This window comes from Eleutherodactylus coqui, chromosome 4 (assembly GCF_035609145.1).
Source record: "Eleutherodactylus coqui strain aEleCoq1 chromosome 4, aEleCoq1.hap1, whole genome shotgun sequence".
Taxonomy (NCBI): Eukaryota; Metazoa; Chordata; class Amphibia; order Anura; family Eleutherodactylidae; genus Eleutherodactylus; species Eleutherodactylus coqui.
The window spans coordinates 223,246,014-223,263,989 of record NC_089840.1 but is presented as its reverse complement, the minus strand read 5'-3'; positions in this window follow the sequence as shown (position 1 = coordinate 223,263,989).

Here is a 17,976-nt window from a genome sequence, read left to right as displayed (position 1 = left end):
GACATGCTTTATGGCCAACCGAATAATGCCTTTGTCTCTGTTCCACCAATCAGAATATTTTTTATTATGCAGCAATATTTAAGAACATACAAAGAAATGGAGATTGAAGTGGTGATATACAGATCTATATTTTAGCTTACGTTGTCTTCTATAGGAATTACTGCTCAGTAATACAAAGTTTGCCTATCTGTGAAATGCAGCAAAAATAAAAAGATTCACTGAATCATCTCTAGCATTAAAAAAACTGTTACTGTACTACTAATAATGTGACAGTATAGTAATTGGATGTCTGTACATCTCCTACTTTTCCTTATACACTGTAGGGCTGAATTTGTTCATGCTGGTTCAACTAGTTTAAGCTTCTGCTAATTATTTCAGTTCTGTACAGCATTGAAGTTAGTAAATACATGGAAAAGCAGAAGCGATAGAAAAATATACATATATTTTTATATATTTTTCTTCGATTTTTACTAATTTTGCATAGACCTACTAAAAATCTGCCATCACAATTTTGGACAGATGACGCTAAAGTAATAATAATAATACAGTTTTACACAGTTGTGTGCTTTACAAATCATTTCTCTTGGTGAAAAAGGTTCTTATTTATTCAACATGTTGAACTTTAGTGAATAATACATTTGCAATGCAGCCCTGGGAAAAGTAGGATAAATCTTCATGATTCTCCTTTTTTGATTTTTTAAAATAAATTATAGAGCATAAAAGATTTCTAAAATGTTCTCCCTATTTCCTACTGATTTAGTATGCAGAAAATATAGAAATATATGAAAAACTTGAATATCACAGTATACAAATTATACCACTGTGCAGACTAGATGGCGGCCATACGGAATTTTTACATATTTAAAACTTGCAAAATTGACCTTTGCTAAACAAAAAGCTTTGAAAACTCTTACTACCATGCCTGAACTTTACTGGCAAATAGCAAAAGACATCTGTGAAACTACAAACCATTAATGGATTGTTCAACTGCACTTTTGCTTTTTTAGGTGTATTTCTACGTTTTCTATCTATTTTAGTATTCAACTTTTCAAAATATACCTGAATTATGTTGCCTTATTTGCATTACTTCTTATAAAAAAGCCATACAAAAACTGAAAATTCCAGAATTCCAGACTGGGAAGTTAATTTAAGAAAAAAAGAATATATATAGTGGTGCTGATATTTAAAAAGGGGCCAAAAAGTGAACCTGGAAATTATAAGCTAGTAAGTAGAGATGAGCGAGCATACTCAGTAAGGCGATTTACTCGAGAGAGCATCGCCTTTTTCGAGTAACTGCTGGCTCGTTCCTGAAGATTCGGGGGGGGGGGGGGGCGCGTGGGTGAGCTGGGGGTTGCAGAGGGGCTCGGGAGGGAGAGAGAGAGATCTCTCACTCTTACCCCCACCGCCCCACGCTGAATCTTCAGGGACCAGCCAGCAGTTACTCGAAAAAGGCGATGCTCTCTCAAGTAAATCGCCTTAACGAGTATGCTCGCTCATCTCTACTAGTAAGTCTTATTTTGTGGGTAAAATGTTTAAAAGGTTTTTAAGTGATGCTATCTTGGAGTACCTCAAGGAAAATAGCTGTATAACTCTATATCAGCATGGGTTTGTGAGAGATCGCTCCTATCAAACCAAGCTGATCAGCTTCTATGAAGAGGTACTGTAAGTTCTAGACTGGACCTGGGAGAGTCACTGAATCTTGTGCATCTGGACTTTTCTAAAGCATTTAATACTGTGCTGCATAAAATGTTAGTATATAAAATGAGAATGAATGGTCTGAGTGAGAATGTGTGTAAGTTGGTAAGTAGCTGGCTCAATGATAGAAAGCAGAGAGTGATTATAAATGGTTCATACTCTGATAAGGTCACTGTTACTAGTGGGCTACCAAAGAGGTAGGTTTTGGCCCTATTCTTTTTAGTATATTTATTAATAAGCTTGTAGAAGGATTACATAGTATAATATAAATGACACAAAACTATGTAAAGAAATTTACACAAGAGAGGATGCAAGGTGGTTGTAAGAGGATCACCCACTGGGTAAGAGGGAAACCACTGGGTAACACTGACATTAAAAAGGACTAGGGAATTTTAGTTAACTGTAAGTTTAACTGCAGTGTCAGGCAGCTACTGCCAAGGCAAATAGGATTATGGGTTGCATCAAAAGAGTTCTAGGGGCACTTGATGAGAACATTGTTCTTCCTCTTTACAAGTCACTGGTCAGACCACACATGGAATTTTGTATACAGTTTTGGGCACCGGTAGTCAAGAAGAACGTATCAGAGCTTGAGCAGGTACAAAGGTGGGAAACTAAAGTAAAAAATGAAATGAGTGACCTATAGAGATGAGCGAACCTACTTGGACATGCCCCTTTTTCGCCCGAGCGCCACGATTTTCGAGTACTTCCGTACTTGGGTGAAAAGATTCGGGGGGCGCCGTGGGTCAGTGGGGGGTTGCAGCGGGGAGTGGGGGGGGGAGAGGGAGAGAGAGCTTCCCCCTGTTCACCGCTGCTACCCCCCACTCCGCCACGCCTCCCCCGCCCCACGGCGTCCCCGAATCTTTTCACCCAAGTACGGAAGTACTCGAAAATCGCAGTGCTCGATCGAGTAATTACTCGAAATGAGTATATTCGCTCATCTCTAGTGACTTACAATACCCAGTGTTAGTGTAGCAATAAAGATTGCTAAAAGTTATGCCTTTAGGATTTCAAATGAAATTGTTTATTCCAGTAACAAGTAGCAGTATGTATACAAAAAACATTTGCTATGAGGCTAGAACATGCCTCACGTGCAATAATTATAGTTTATTTTAATCCATTTATTACCATTGGTTCATAACAGTAAAAAAGAGTATTAATATCTTAGTTGTCAGACAGACTTCTCTCAAGTAGATTGCAACTATGGGTAATAGATTTCTCAAAGTAAAATGTACAGAAATGTATAAACAATAAGATATTTAGGAACATGAGAATAGGTTGCTCCGACAAAAGGGCTATGAGTTTGCTTTCTTTATCTTCATATAGGGAATGTTCTAAGCCACCAAGGTCCTTTAGAACTGGGTACACATCTGACAAATGATTGTTAAAGGAAAATGATGGCAATATGATTTGACAGGTTGTATGCACACAAGATGGATACCTTATACAAAATGAATACACTTTAAGTGCCCTAACAGCAGAGAGGTTATCAAAATTGTGGTTATTTACTATAATAGCAGTGAGACTATGGAACTCAATGCCTAAGAATGCAGTGATAGCAAATTTGAACAAAAAAGAGTTCAAGAGAAGCCTGAAAGCCTTTCTTGAAGGATACAATATTATATGTTATAATCATTAATAACTTCAAAAGGGTTGTTGTTCCAGGGATTATTCCGATGGTCAGATTGGACTCAGGAAATAATTTTTTTTCCCTTAAATTGGGAAAATAGGCTTCAAACCTCATTGTTTGTTTATTTGGTTTTTTTTTTGTCTTCCTCTGGATAAACATTGGGGGGTAATATGTTAAACTGGATGGACATATTTCTTTTTTTTTTGGAATAAATGTAGGAAGAAAAAGTGGTCTAGCCTTTTTCTTAAAGAGGTCCAAGACGCATCTCTAAGCTTAACTAATCTGTTTTTTTTTTAAAGAATTAATCCAGAATACAATAGATGCATTTCGAGGCCATTGCGCCCCTTTTCAGTATTTTAGCTGAAGACACACAGCCAGCATTGGTGTGTTCTCTTTAGAGAAGAGTGGAACAGACTCGTCAAGAATTGATAAATCTCACTCCCATCTATAGAATAAGGGAGGAGAAAATAAAATAAAATTCCCAAACCAAAGCATCTGCTTATAGACTTTGAAACTCTCAAATACATGCTCCGCTCCCTCTTTTTTCCTCTAATATGATTTTTTTGGCCTTGCATATTATGTTACTATGCTAAAGACACAATGTATTTTAGAGGATTTTCATCTCCGCTTTTCAAAAGCCATACATTTTTCCATTGACATGGTCAAATGAGGGCTTGTGTGACAAACTATAGTTTTCATTGGTACCATTTTTGGGTACATATATTGTACTGTAAAACTGTTATTAATTTTTTTGGAGGGCAAGGAGAGAAAATACATTAATTGTGATTTTTTTTATCATGATACATTTTTTTCTGCAGGCTGGTGCAATTATGACGATACCAAAAATATTTTATTTTTAGTTTTTTCTACTTTTGCACTATAAAACCCCTTTTTTAAAATATTTTGAATGACAGCTGATTGCTGCCTGTGAGTGGCTGAGCGCTTAGCCAATCAGATACAACTCTTTCAGCAGACGGGGATTTTAAATCCCCACATGCTGAAAGAGATAATGAGCAGTTACTGCAGGAAGAAGATGTCGCTGGACGCGCCTAAGCCCCAGCAGCTTCAAAAAGAGATGAGTATATATATTTTTTTATTTTTTATACATTCTAGGGATGATTTTCAGGGAAAGGCTTATATTTAAAGCCCTTCACTGAGAATTACTGCGGGGGCTGCCTGCATCTCACTGCTTTCAATGGAGCCGGCTGTAGCCCTGGCTCCATTGAATTCAGTGGGATAGCATTGCAGTCCTCTGCCACAGCTGTGACAGAGGATTTCTTCATCTCCGTGGGGAGTTCCCTTGTCACTGGACACTGCGACAATGCTGTCACAGTGTTCAGTGATGAGGAGACTCCCCACAGAGATGAAAAAATCCTCAGCCCACTGCTGTCACATCTATGGCAGAGGATCGCTATCTTCTCTGTAAGTCAATTGGGCGGCCCCTACCTCCAGCAAGCGAGTGCGGCAATTGGATCGAGCACGAGCCAATCAGAGCCGGCGCCCGATCATTCACAGCCATTCAGTAAATGACATCACTGAATAGCTGTGATTGGTTCATCGAGTGCCGGCTCTGATTGACTGAGGCAGTGGCACTCATGATTCAAACCAGAAAGAGAGTGATATGTCAGCGCAGAGGACACACAAGCCAGCTGCAGCGCCGGAGACCAGTGCGAGGAAATCAAATGTGGCAGTCCAGGTGAGTATAAGACACCCCCCAAAAATAAGACACTGCGCCTCTTTTGGGCCAAAAATTAATATAAGACAGTGTCTTATTTTCAGGAAAACACAGTAGTTCTGACAACTGAGGGATTTCCCTTCAATATGCCTCAGCCAGCCGTGTGAATGGACAAAAAAATCATGAACAGTAGCTGAGACTTGGTCACTTGGTGCGAGCTGCCAACTGTTAATCGCAATGCTCTTGTGAAGGAAACCCTATTTAAAAATCAGATTCAATGTGTTTAAGCTTTGTTTCTTGCATTTGACATTTGCAAGTTGATGTTTTCAGATTCGTTAGCTTAGACACTCCTGAATTCCTGCAAATGCTTCCATAAAACAAATTCATGCAAATTCTCCAAGTGCATTTAAGCAAAAAATATGATGTATGTGATTACATCTTTTAAATTGACCTTTAATTGTACATATGTTAGAGTTGCTGACTTTTCCCTTTGCTCTGAACCTAAATTGTCTGCATAAACTAGTTTGTTAATTACAGACCCATTTAAATGATGACATTACATAAAGCATAATATTAAGCCATTATGACTCTTTTGGAGAAATGAACATGAATAAAGGCCCAGCACACCATTTCTAGTATATTACAAAACATCCTCTAACCAACCGTTAATATTCTTTTCTCTAAAAGTTTCATAATAAAAGGAGTATAATGCAAGAATTGAAAGTTACTGAGGTGTGATATACCTAGTTAAATTACCTATGGCAATTTAGTCAAATGGCCTTCTGAATTTGTATGGCTTGAGATTAGCATTCGAAGACTGAATAGTTTAAAAGCTAATCTATTTGTTACAGTGCGTGCTGCTTTATAGCGCACTTTCTCCATGCCAGCGTGAACATTCCCTTCTTAATGTATCACATCTGTTCATTGTAATTTAGTGATTATGTGGAAGCCTTCCTTTTTCTCCTTGTTTATCTTAAAAAGGACAATTGGAGATTTCATTTGCATTAGACATAAATTAAGGTCTTCATTTGTAGAAGATTTCATAGCAGATTTATCTCTTTCATTTTAGATTTGTTTAATCTTTATTGGAAAAAAAGTTTACATTTGCTGTGCCTGAAAGTCATACAAAGGAAGTTACGTGACTATTGCAAATTTATTACACTCAGGAGTAAGCATAATTATATGCTGGCAGGGAATGAATGGAAGGCATGTGGTTCATAAGATTATGAAATGATAGCAACAGGCAATGCCTACAGTATCTATCTATCTATCTATCTATCTATCTATCTATCTATCTATCTATCTATCTATCTATCTATCTATCTATCTATCTATCTCTCTATCTATCTATCTATCTATCTATCTCATATCTATCTATCTAGCTATCTATCTATCTATCCCATATCTCTCTCTCTCTCTCTATCTATCTATCTCATATCTATCTATCTATCTATCTATCTATCTATCTATCTATCTATCTATCTATCTATCTATCTATCTCTCTATCTATCTATCTAGCTATCTAGCTATCTATCCCATATCTCTCTCTCTCTCTATTTATCTATCTATCTATCTATCTCATATCTATTTATCTATTTATCTATCTATCTATCTATCTATTTATCTATCTATCTATCTATCTACCATTGATTGCCTCAAGCAATAATCCTGAAATTAATTATTAAATGAATTGTATTTCATTAATTGATTACTTTCATTAGCACCAGAAATAACCAATCCTGCAGTCAGCCACATATTACATGTTGGCCACTCAAATGACTAGCTGAGCATGCAATACATGAACTAGCTGTGCAATCATGAGTTGGAGTTGTTATTTCTGTCACCCTGTTCATTCCAGCACATAGATAGGATCTTGATTAGAAAACTCATTTTTAAGATGTCAGGATGTTCAATATATGTTTTAGCACATATTTAAAGAGGTTATCTTGATGAAACAATCCTTTGCACTCTGGAAACGTACTTTTTCTTTGAAATATGTGACCAAACAACATAGACCTTGGTGTTGATGATTGATTCATAAAGCAAGTAAGTGTGCCAACAGCACTGCTGAACTCCTAAAGCTCCATTCACATAAAACACAACTTTTAGTTCTGCATTAAAATGTAATTGTTTATTATCAACCAGTTAGGATAAAAACACATGGTGGCAGCAAGGTGAATAAGATATCATGGGCTGGTCAGAGAAAGAACTTTCCTTATCTGATAATTATATATAGGTAGCGACCTAGTTGAGTCCATATTTCCTAATGAAGCTAGGTCACTAATGAAACATGATTGGGGGTGTGGGGAGGGGGGGTTTAACTTTTCATTTTTAATTGTTGGTAGGCAACATAGCAATATCTGTAGATCTTTTACTGTGGATAGCAAGGTCTAATCTCTAGTTCTTCTACTCAACTGGATTGCTACCTTCATATAATTATTGGGGGGAAAGCTCTATATCTCCTGTTTATATCTTTTTGCATTGCTACTATGAATTTTTATTACCACTGGTTGGTAATAAAAATTATTTCTTAATTAGAGATGAGCGAGCGTACTCGGTAAGGACAGATATTCGAGTGAGTATCGTGCCGGTGGGGGTGAGTGCTGTGTTGCGTGAGTGAGCAGGAGGGAGTGGGGGAGGGGGGGAGAGAGAGAGAGAGATCTCCCTCCCGTTCCCCCCCGCTCTCCCCCGCCGCTCCCCGCCCCCTGCCAGCACCCGAATCTTTGCGGGCGAGCAGGCAGGTACTCTGTGAGGACGATACTCGCTCGAGTATCTGTCCTTACCGAGTATGCTCGCTCATCTCTATTCTTAATGTATCAATAAAAGTTACATTTTAGGTCAATGAAACTTTAAGTGTTCAACAGTACTTTTGGCACACTTTTTTGCTTTATGAATCTCTCTATAAAAGAGGCTCAAATATAAAAATAAAAAAAAATGAAAAAACTATGCCCAATACAATAATTGAAAAAAAAAAGCATTTAAGATTATACCTGCAGATTTTATGTAGCCATCACAGTCCTTTAATAGTAAACCTGGTTTTAGTAATTACGGAGAAGAACGTGCCTCGAACTCTGGCAACCAATGTGTTAATGAAATAACTGAAACAATTTAACAGAGTATTTTTGCCTTCATAGGGATAAGAAGGTTGATTTTATTGTTTAATTTGTTTTTCTAAGCAGGACTTGGATCAAGAGTCTCTGTGGTCACCATGCAGATTTTCTTTTCAGTAAATAAAACTCACTCTCCCTAGACATTTTGCTCAGTGTGTTCCATGTTACAAATGAACAGCGCTTTGGTATGACTTTGCTTTAACTTTGATTTAACCTCTTTTTTTCTTTTTGTTGTTAATGGCATCCACTTTGTACATAAATATCAATCTCGGGGACAGTCCTGTAATTCACAGTATCATTTGTTGCAGCTGATTTACTGCATTCTCTGTTGCTGAAGTAATTGGGAAGAGAACACTTGAAAAAGGAAAAAAAAGGTGCAATAAAACAAGGTTGTTCATTTAATCCAGTGTTGGATGGAGAAGCTTACTATGTATCCAAAAGGTAAAGCAGTGTATAATGAATTCATATTTCTAAAATGATATACTGTATCTACCGTATATACAGGGTGTCCACAGAAATACCTATCATGGGGCAAAAGAGATCTTTCCAGCAATTCTGACTGTAAAACATAAAGACAAATACAGGACTTGAACAAAAAAAAAGTGAGCTTTAACATCTTACGGAAAATGTTCACCATGACCGCTTTACAAAGATATACATGATTGAGTGTAGCGGAATGGATGGCAGGTAGCTTTTCTGAGATATTCATTTCAGAGCTTGTCTCACATTCATATTTGCAATACTCCAACATCAAGAGTTGCTGCTAGGTATACATCGTAAACAGCTGTCTTAAGGTGACCCCACAGGAAGAAACCCAGAAGGGTCAAGTCTGGGCAATGTGGTGGACAAGGAACAGGGTATATGTCCACAGAAATACCTGTCTAGGAGTAAAAGAGAGCTTTCCTTTTTATTTTACTGATTGCATTAAATAATTTAGGGTATACAATGACTATTTATGGGCTCATTCACACGACTGTGTTTATGTGCATACATAGGTGTGCACAAAACCGCAGGTCTATTTAGAACCATGGGTTTCCTATGATGTGTTCACATGTCCCTGTTTTACAGGCGTGCAAACGCATGCACCTGCAAAAGATAGGACATGAGTGCACTGCATAGGTCTGTGGTGCGTGGAAATATTCCCGGTGGGGAGTCTCCTTGTCACTGAACACTTTGACAGCACTGTCACAGGGATCAGTAATGATGACACTCCCAGCAGGGAGTAAAGAATCCCCTGCTACAGCTGTCACAGCTGTGACAGCTGTGACAGAGGATTGTGATGTTCTCCCCAAAAAAGCGCATGACCGAAGCTGCATGCCCATTGCTTTCATTGCTGGTTGCCCCATTGAAAGCAATGGGATGCAGGCAACCACTACAGTGATTTTTGGAGACGGCTTTAAATATAAGCCCTTCCCTGAAAATCATCCCTAGCTTGTATAAATATATGTATATATATTTATATATATAATTTACTCACCTCTCTGCTGCTGTCAGGGCTCAGGCGTGTCTTCTCTGCTTGATTCATGGCACTGTACTGAATCTCTTAAAATCCCCTCCTGCTGAAAGGGCTGTATCTGGTTGGCTCAGCCAATCACAGGCAGCACTCAGCCATTCATTGAATGACAGCTGAGCGCTGCCTGTGATCGGTCACAGGGCTCAGCCAATCACAGGTAGCGCTCAGCTATTCATTGAATTCAATGAATGGCTGAGCGCTGCCTGTGATTTAATGAATGGCTGGGTGCTGCCAATTAGAAACAGCCCTATCAGCAGGTGGATTTTGAATCCCCGTCTGCTGAAAGAGATTCAGAGCAGTGCAAGAAGACCAAGCAGCTAGACGTGCCCGAGTCCCGACAGACCCAGAAAGATGAGTATATATATTTTTTTATTTTTTAACACAAGCTAGGGATGATTTTCAAGGAAGGACTTATATTTAAAGCCCTTCCCCAAAAATCACTGCAGGGGTTGCCCGAAACCCATTGAAAGCAATGGTACAGACTAGAGATGAGCGAGCGTACTCGGAAAAGCACTACTCGCTCGAGTAATTTGCTTTATCCGAGTATCGCTGTGCTCGTCCCTGAAGATTCGGGTGCCGCTGTGGCTGACAGGTGAGTCGCAGCGGGGAGCAGGGGAGAGCGGGCGGGAGAGAGGGAGAGAAAGAATTCCCCTCCGTTCCTCCCCGCTCTCCCCTGCAGCTCCCCGCTCCGTGCCGCCACCCGAATCTTCAGGGACGAGCACAGCGATACTCGGATAAAGCAAATTACTCGAGCGAGTAGTGCTTTTCCGAGTACGCTCACTCATCCCTAGTACAGACCTTTATTCACGCGTGTTTTGGCATGTCCGTGGACACACGCTTTTGTACAGGTGTATGTGCGCACGAATACACACTTGCCTGAATGGGGCCTAACACTGTAGATGATAGCAACTGAATTTGGCAAATATAAATGCATTTGAAATATTGTATCTGACCAAAGAAACCTTCTTGTTGTTAAGATGGACAGAGAATATCTTAATTTAACATATATGCATTAAAAATAGATCAGGTATGCACTGAATGCAACAAATAAGGAATATACAAGTTTACCACTATACTACAAAGTATGCAGAAAAATAAGCAAAAACCCAAAAATACATTGAACCAGGAACCGGGAAGTCATTCAAACTATCAGTTAGGATTAAATAACAAATATCACAACATTTCTTACATCTATGATCAAATAGCATCACTTTTAGCTCTGTTCTGTAGAACAGCATCCTAAGTACCTTGTACATCCACCAGTAACAAGTCGCTAGTCCCCAGACCCCCACTAGTAATGCTCCGAGCTATGACTTCACTATTACTCAGCAGTGTGGAAGGTCTATACAAAACATACTAGCACTATTGTATTTTGGTTAGTTAACAACAAAAAATTAACTCATCTTGAATTGCATTATTTGGTTAGCTAGCCCTAATATTCAGAAAATTTTATAATCTAGACAATCGGTAGCTTGCATTAACTAATCTCTCATCCATAGTATGACTGGGCAAATAAAATAATCTAGTAGGCCTAGTCCATAAACATTACATGAGGCTTACTGTTGTCCTCAGCCAATTATTCACAGCTCCCCTGGAAAAGTGTGCACTCAGAGCTCACCATGTATGACAGATCATTCTGCAATAACACAAAATCTAGTATGTACTGTGTGATCGAGGGCTCCAGACAATTTGTCATCTTAAAAGGCAGGGCATAGCTGTGGACCAATTTTGTGCCATTTTATCTCACATATTGTATACTATTTTATGAGTTAGTCCATTATAATTCCCATAGGGGATGTCATTTGGAAACAGAGGCACTACATTATTAGTGAGTTCCACCCATGCACATCCTATCCAGGAGGAATACAGTCTATAGTGACACTTTTTCCTGCATAAATGAGATGGCATGATGATCCCCAGTTTATGAGAACTAACTAGTGGTCACCGAACCATGTGTAACCATTTTTGGGAAAAGGCACACACATACACATGAATATATACAAAAAAATATATATCTTTTTTTAACATGACTTGGCCTCCTTCATAATGAGGTAATGGGGGATATACGCATAAAAGCGTAGAGGAGGATATTATAGGAGCATTGGTATACATAAGACAGTTCTTCGATTTTCTACATTAAGTACTTCATGATTTTTAACGCACGTATTGTCTTGATTATTGTCTAACTTTATTTTCTAACATATTATTCAAGCCGAAACCCGTGGTACTATAATCATAACTTAAAAAGACATGCATAGTCTAGCAGGTATTTGAGTCTTTCTTTTGAATGCAGACTCGCATACAGTGTTTGGCATGGACCCAATTATCTTTTTTTTTTAATTTGACTGAAGTGGCAGTCTTCAACTGGATCTGGTATGGTCCATCGAATCTCCGTTTTGAACTTTTTCCCAATATGTCCTTCTGAGGACAGCCCAGTCATCTTACAACACAACTTTAAGTCTGGATCTGGAATCGAGGAAACACATTTATGAGTGACAGTTGACTCTTATCATAAAACAATCACATGAGAATTGAGATTCTCATGCCAGGACAGGAGCAAAATGGGACTGTTCTCAGTAAGAGTAACAAGGTGATCTTGTAGATATGAGACCTTCTAAAGGCTAACAAAAAAACATGATGTTATAGCGAGCTTTTGAACCTACATTGGGTTCTTCCTAATGAAAGAGATCCAAAGACACATATACATATACAGTCACATTTTGCTCCACTGGCTAACACAGTACTAAACTTTTTTATTTTACCTAATTGGGACTGGAGAACATATAAGCCTATTACAGGGGCCATGCAAAGGCAAGTAAAAGTCGAGCCATAGCTGCAGACAGTTGTCATGATCCTGCAATTGCTACTGAAAATTGTTGGCCGTCCATCCGGAAGAGTCAACATTACCCCATGTCCTCCCATTAGCCTTTTGTCCATAGTAAAGGCTTACAATGAACAGGCACCTGTCACCAGGACTCAGGGGGGCACTGAGACAAGTAAAAAGAAACACAGCCCCCTTTTTTTTAATGATCAAGGCGGGTGGGACCGGAAGCCTCCCAATTTCTGTCTAACCAGTCGCCCATAAACTCTCTCCCCCTGATGGGAAAGCTAAACTCTCTCCCCCTGCCTGACGGTATTCCAGGCTGCAACCTATACACGCCGCACCCAGGCCATCTGAATGGGCGTTAAAACTGGATATGCTGCCACCCGTTCATGCAATTTTTGGCCGCAAAACTCGCAGACCCCGTGTGTAGGAGACCTAAAGGTGACGTTACCAATGTTGAAAACAATAAGTAGTTTAACAAAAAGCAGGATGTATTAAAATATTTTTCATTGTTTTGTCATTGAAACATCGAGATACAGATCACTACTTTGTATTTTATTGACTTGTATCTTGTCTTAACCTCTTAACTACCATACAACCTCTTAATAGATTTTACACTTGCAGTTCAAAATTACCATTTGTTCTGAAAAAATAATTTTTAGTCTTTTACAGTCTCCTATACCTTTTTAGACAGCGATGAAAAAATGTGTTATTGATATGAATCCAAAGGCACTGTTTCACAATACATATTTCTTTTGATTATGTTCCATTGAAATGCTGGAAATTGTGTTGCTGTGGTGCTGGAAACTCAAAGAAAATGTGACACCAGTCACATTTCTCAGTACCCTACATTTGCATCCCAGTAGGGGAGGGTGAGCTGATTGCTAAGACAACCATCAGATACTGAAACCTCACACACAAAGCTCCTGTGCACATGACACTTTGGTGTCAGAAAGATGCCTCTCCTTCTTCCCTTGTAGCATCTTCCTACTTGTATTTCATAAGTGGAGCAGCAATTTAAGTGCTGAATTGTATTCTGTTTTTACGTTCCCTATATAACTACCCTCATTATCCTTCTTCTGCCTGCTAAAACATTACTTTGTGATTCGCCGATATAAAAATGTTCATTTTATAAGAATAACTTTTTTTTACTTAGTTGTTTCTATGAAAGTTTGCTGTACTTGATGTTTTTATCTACTCATTTGTACCTATTCAAATGTTCTGAATATTCATAAAGTGTACTTTGAAATAGGAAATGTCAATAATTTAAACTCTATGTGACAAAACATTGTTTTTCATTAGTGCATCATGCTGTCCCTAAATTAGTAACCTACTTTGTGGGTAAACGCTTATTATTTTGTTGAACAGAAGTTCACAATGGTTGATGTTTTCTTCCAAATAGGTAAGAAAAAGGAAAAAAATGCCATGTTTGGTTATATATTTTGAGTGATTATGTTTCTGAAATCCACAGGAACCTTAAATTGCAACAGCATGGAGTTATAAGCAGAACAATAAGCTATCTTTTAATTAAAAACACATTTGTATTTCTTTTGACAAAGCAGAAAATGTTGGCATGCTTTCTAAAAAGTACACATCGACTTGTTGTTCTAGCTTAACGCAAAACTACAAAAAAAACCCCCATGAAAACTGAATCCCTGTTCTGGTGTCCTCACAATAGTGTGAGTGATCATATATGATTAGAATCCTCATGTAGTCTCTTTAATATGACTTGTCTACCTAATCTGATGCCAAGCGTTAACACTGGGATGGATACCTGGCATTGTCCTAGAACATATTCTTTCTGACTGCTGCCTTCAGTGCTGATCTCTAACTACCAGTATTGAACAGAGGAACAGTCAACTCATTAGAGGAAATAGTTTTGAGGGCCTACCCATCAATCATGCGGATCAGGCCATAATATCAATAATAAATAATTTTTAGAGAACAATAATAGACCCCACAAGCAAGTAATATCTACAAATGGGGTATTTCTGATAAAAACTTATTGCATTATCTAAATGGCTGGAGGATGATTATGCAGTGTAGAAACTATAGAAGAATTCTATTACGGGGCACTACATACACTGAATGATCACTGCATTAGGAATATGTTCTCAATAATAAGTTGGTCCACCTTTTTGGGTGATCACGACTTTCAGAAATTGAGAAACAGTTTCTACAAGGTAGCAAACATACTACATACGCAGCTCCAACTATGCCTACTGCAGTAGTTCTTTCAGTTGGTGCCCATTTTGTGAATAAGTGGGAGCAGATCTCATAGCCCTTTCCAAGATAGCCCAAACATGTTCAATGTGGTTACAGTCCCGTGAGATTAGGAGCTAAGACAGTATGGAGAATTAATTGTTGTGCTCTTTTAACCACTCCCTACTGATCTAAGCTTCATCAAACAGACTGTTGCCCTGTTGATAGATGGCATTGTGGTTGGGGAAAACTTCCTGAAGATATGGTTGCAGATGGTCAGCTAATATGTCCCTGTAACATTCACCATTTAAGGATTGTGGAGTGATGACCAATGGTGCAGGCCATGCCAGGAAAACATTCCCCAGACCATGACACTGCCACCCCTGGCCTGTTGCATCCAATGGTACACCTATGGAATAAGGCTTCATGCTGTTCCTGCCAGATGTGGACTCAACCACTTGTGTGGCTCAGCAGTAAACAGGACTTATTATTTCAGATGACCTTCTGCCATGAATCTAAGGTCTATTGATATCTTCCAGGGCCCATAAGAGAAGTTTTTGGTGATGACACAGGATCACCAGTGGTACCCTTGTCGGTCTTTCACTATTGAACCCCAGTCGACAAAAGATACACCACATAGTCATTGTGGAAATTTGTCTAACTTCCTTATTGTTGTATTGCTGGGTCAGTCGTTCCACTGTGGCATGTCTTTACTGAGATATGCCACCCAACGTTCACTTCTACGATCAACCACATGTGGTCTGCAACTGTGTGATCTTTTATTGGATGTCATGGTTCAACTAGTTTTGATAAACTCTTGATAGTGTGGTTTAGGAACAGCCAACAAGTGTGACTATTTCAGTAATACTGGCACCACAACTCTGGGCATCAACAATCTGGCCACACTCAAGTCACCATGTTTATCCATGACTGCCAAATTGTGCTTTTTTTGTATCGGGCATTGTTGTAACATATTGTTGCTCTTTACATTCCCTCTCTAATCTCTGAGTATTTTTCCATATAAAAATGTCATTATTCCTATGAACTTTTTCGGATATTTAAAGGGGTCCCTCCTTAGATACCGCTGATGTCCAAGGTGAACTAATACCTTTCACACTTTTATTGTTCCTCTCATATTCCAGTATTCACTCTTTAAAAAAGATTATAACCTAGCCTATTGGCTTTGCCCCAAAGAATCTATTTTATACCATATTTATAGTTGTCCATAATACATCTGTAATTTGATGCAGCAATGTTTTATGTATTTGCTTGCTATAAATGCATTATTGTAAATATTTACTACAATGATAACAATGCGTAATGTTTGTCTTTAGAAATGTCTTAATAGTTTCAATAGATTATTGGTTCAGTACTTAGTTTCAGCCACATGAAATGCCTCCTTGTTACTGTCACAATCCTGGGTATAAATAGATGATGGGAGAGATCTCTGTATTGATCCCTGATATATTTATAAATAGTTATTAGGTCGCCCCTCAGGTGTCTTTTTTTAATCTAAATTTTCCACAATTTTTTACCTCTCAGGCTATTGTAGATTTTCCTTTCTATTTATTAATTTACTTGCACGCCTTTGAACCCACTTGGGCTTTGATATGTCTTTTCTAAGTAATGGTGCTTAAAACTGTACACAATTTTCCATGTGTACTCTGTCCAATGACTTGAAAAGAGGAAAACAATGTTTCTAGCATGTGCCTCTATACCTCTTTTAGTGCACCCCATTATCCTATTTGCTTTAGCAGCAGCTGCCTGACACTGGTTGCTCCAATTAAGTTTACAATTAATTAAAATGCCCAAGTAATGCTCCATGCCAGTTTTGTGTTTTCCCATTTAGTGTTTAATGGTGACATATTTATTTCCTGCCCATGTGTATAACCTTAAATGTCTCAGTATTAAACCACATTTGCTACTTTTCTGCCCAAATTCCCAACTTATCCAGATCCATTTGCAACTATATACTGTCCTCTCTTGCGGTGATTACGTCACATAGTTTTGTATCATCTGCAAATACTGATATTTTACTGTGCAATCCTTCTACAAGATCAATAATAAATATATTCAAAGAATAGGGGCCAAATCCTGACCCTTATGGTACTCCACTTGTAATGGTGACCGAATCAGAGTATCTACCATTAATCACCAGTGTCTTCTATCTATCACTGAGCCAGTTGTTTACGCACTTACACACATTCTGGCCAAAACCAAGCATTCTCATCTTATATACCAACCTTTTATGTGGCACAATATCAAATGTTTTGGAAAAATCAAGGTATACAAGATCCAATGACTCACCCCGATCCAATGGAGAACTTACCTCCTTGTAGAGACTCAATACATTCGTTTGATAGGATTGACCCCTCATAACCCCATGCTGAGTTCTACAGCTATCTTCCTTGAGGTGCTGCAGGATAGCATCTCTTAAAAACCCTTCAACCATATATCAAGGAATAGAAATTAGACTTACCGACCTGCATTTTCCAGGTTTGCTTTTTGACCCGTTTTTGAATATTGGCATCACACTTGCTATGCACCAATCCAGTGGCACAGACACTGTCACTGTAGAGTCTTTAAATATAAGAAACAATCGTCTGTCTATCACATTACTTAATTCTATTAAAACCCAAGGGTGTATGCATTTGGGACCTGGGGATTTGTCTATTTGAATCTGTTTAAGGCGGCTCCGCACTTCCTCTTGGATTAGACTGGTGACATTTAATGGTGAGTTTATTTTATATATCTGCATTTCACTTGATATTTCATTTCCCAGAGGGAATACATTGACAGAAAACTATTTAACAGATTTGCTTTCCCCTCAAACTCTACAATTTTTCTTACATTATTTTTCAAAGGGCCAGCACTTTCAGTATTAATCTTTTTACTATTTCTATAGTCGAAGAACAGTTTAGGGTTAGTTTTACTCTCTCTGGAAATGAGTCTCTCTGTCTCTAATTTTTGCTGCTTTTAAATGCTTTCTTTTTGTTGCTTATTGCTGCCTTTAAATTTTTGTATTGTGCCACATTGGTTTCTCCTATTCCTAACACTTTCATTGCTGTCAAGTATGAGGTGCTCAAAGTGAGTATTTAAGATGGCTTTAAAAGTTTTCCATTTACTGTCTGTACTCTTATTTTGGAATGCATTGTCTCAGTCAATACGTTTAAGGGCATCTCTAAGTTGTTTTAACTTTTCCTTCCTAAAGTATAGTTTTTTTGTAGTTCCCCATTAAAACTCCCTTTTAAAAGACAAGTAGAAATTTAATATGCAGTGGTCACTATTTCCAAGGTGTCCCCTGTCAGGTCAGTTGGTTAATATTAAGTC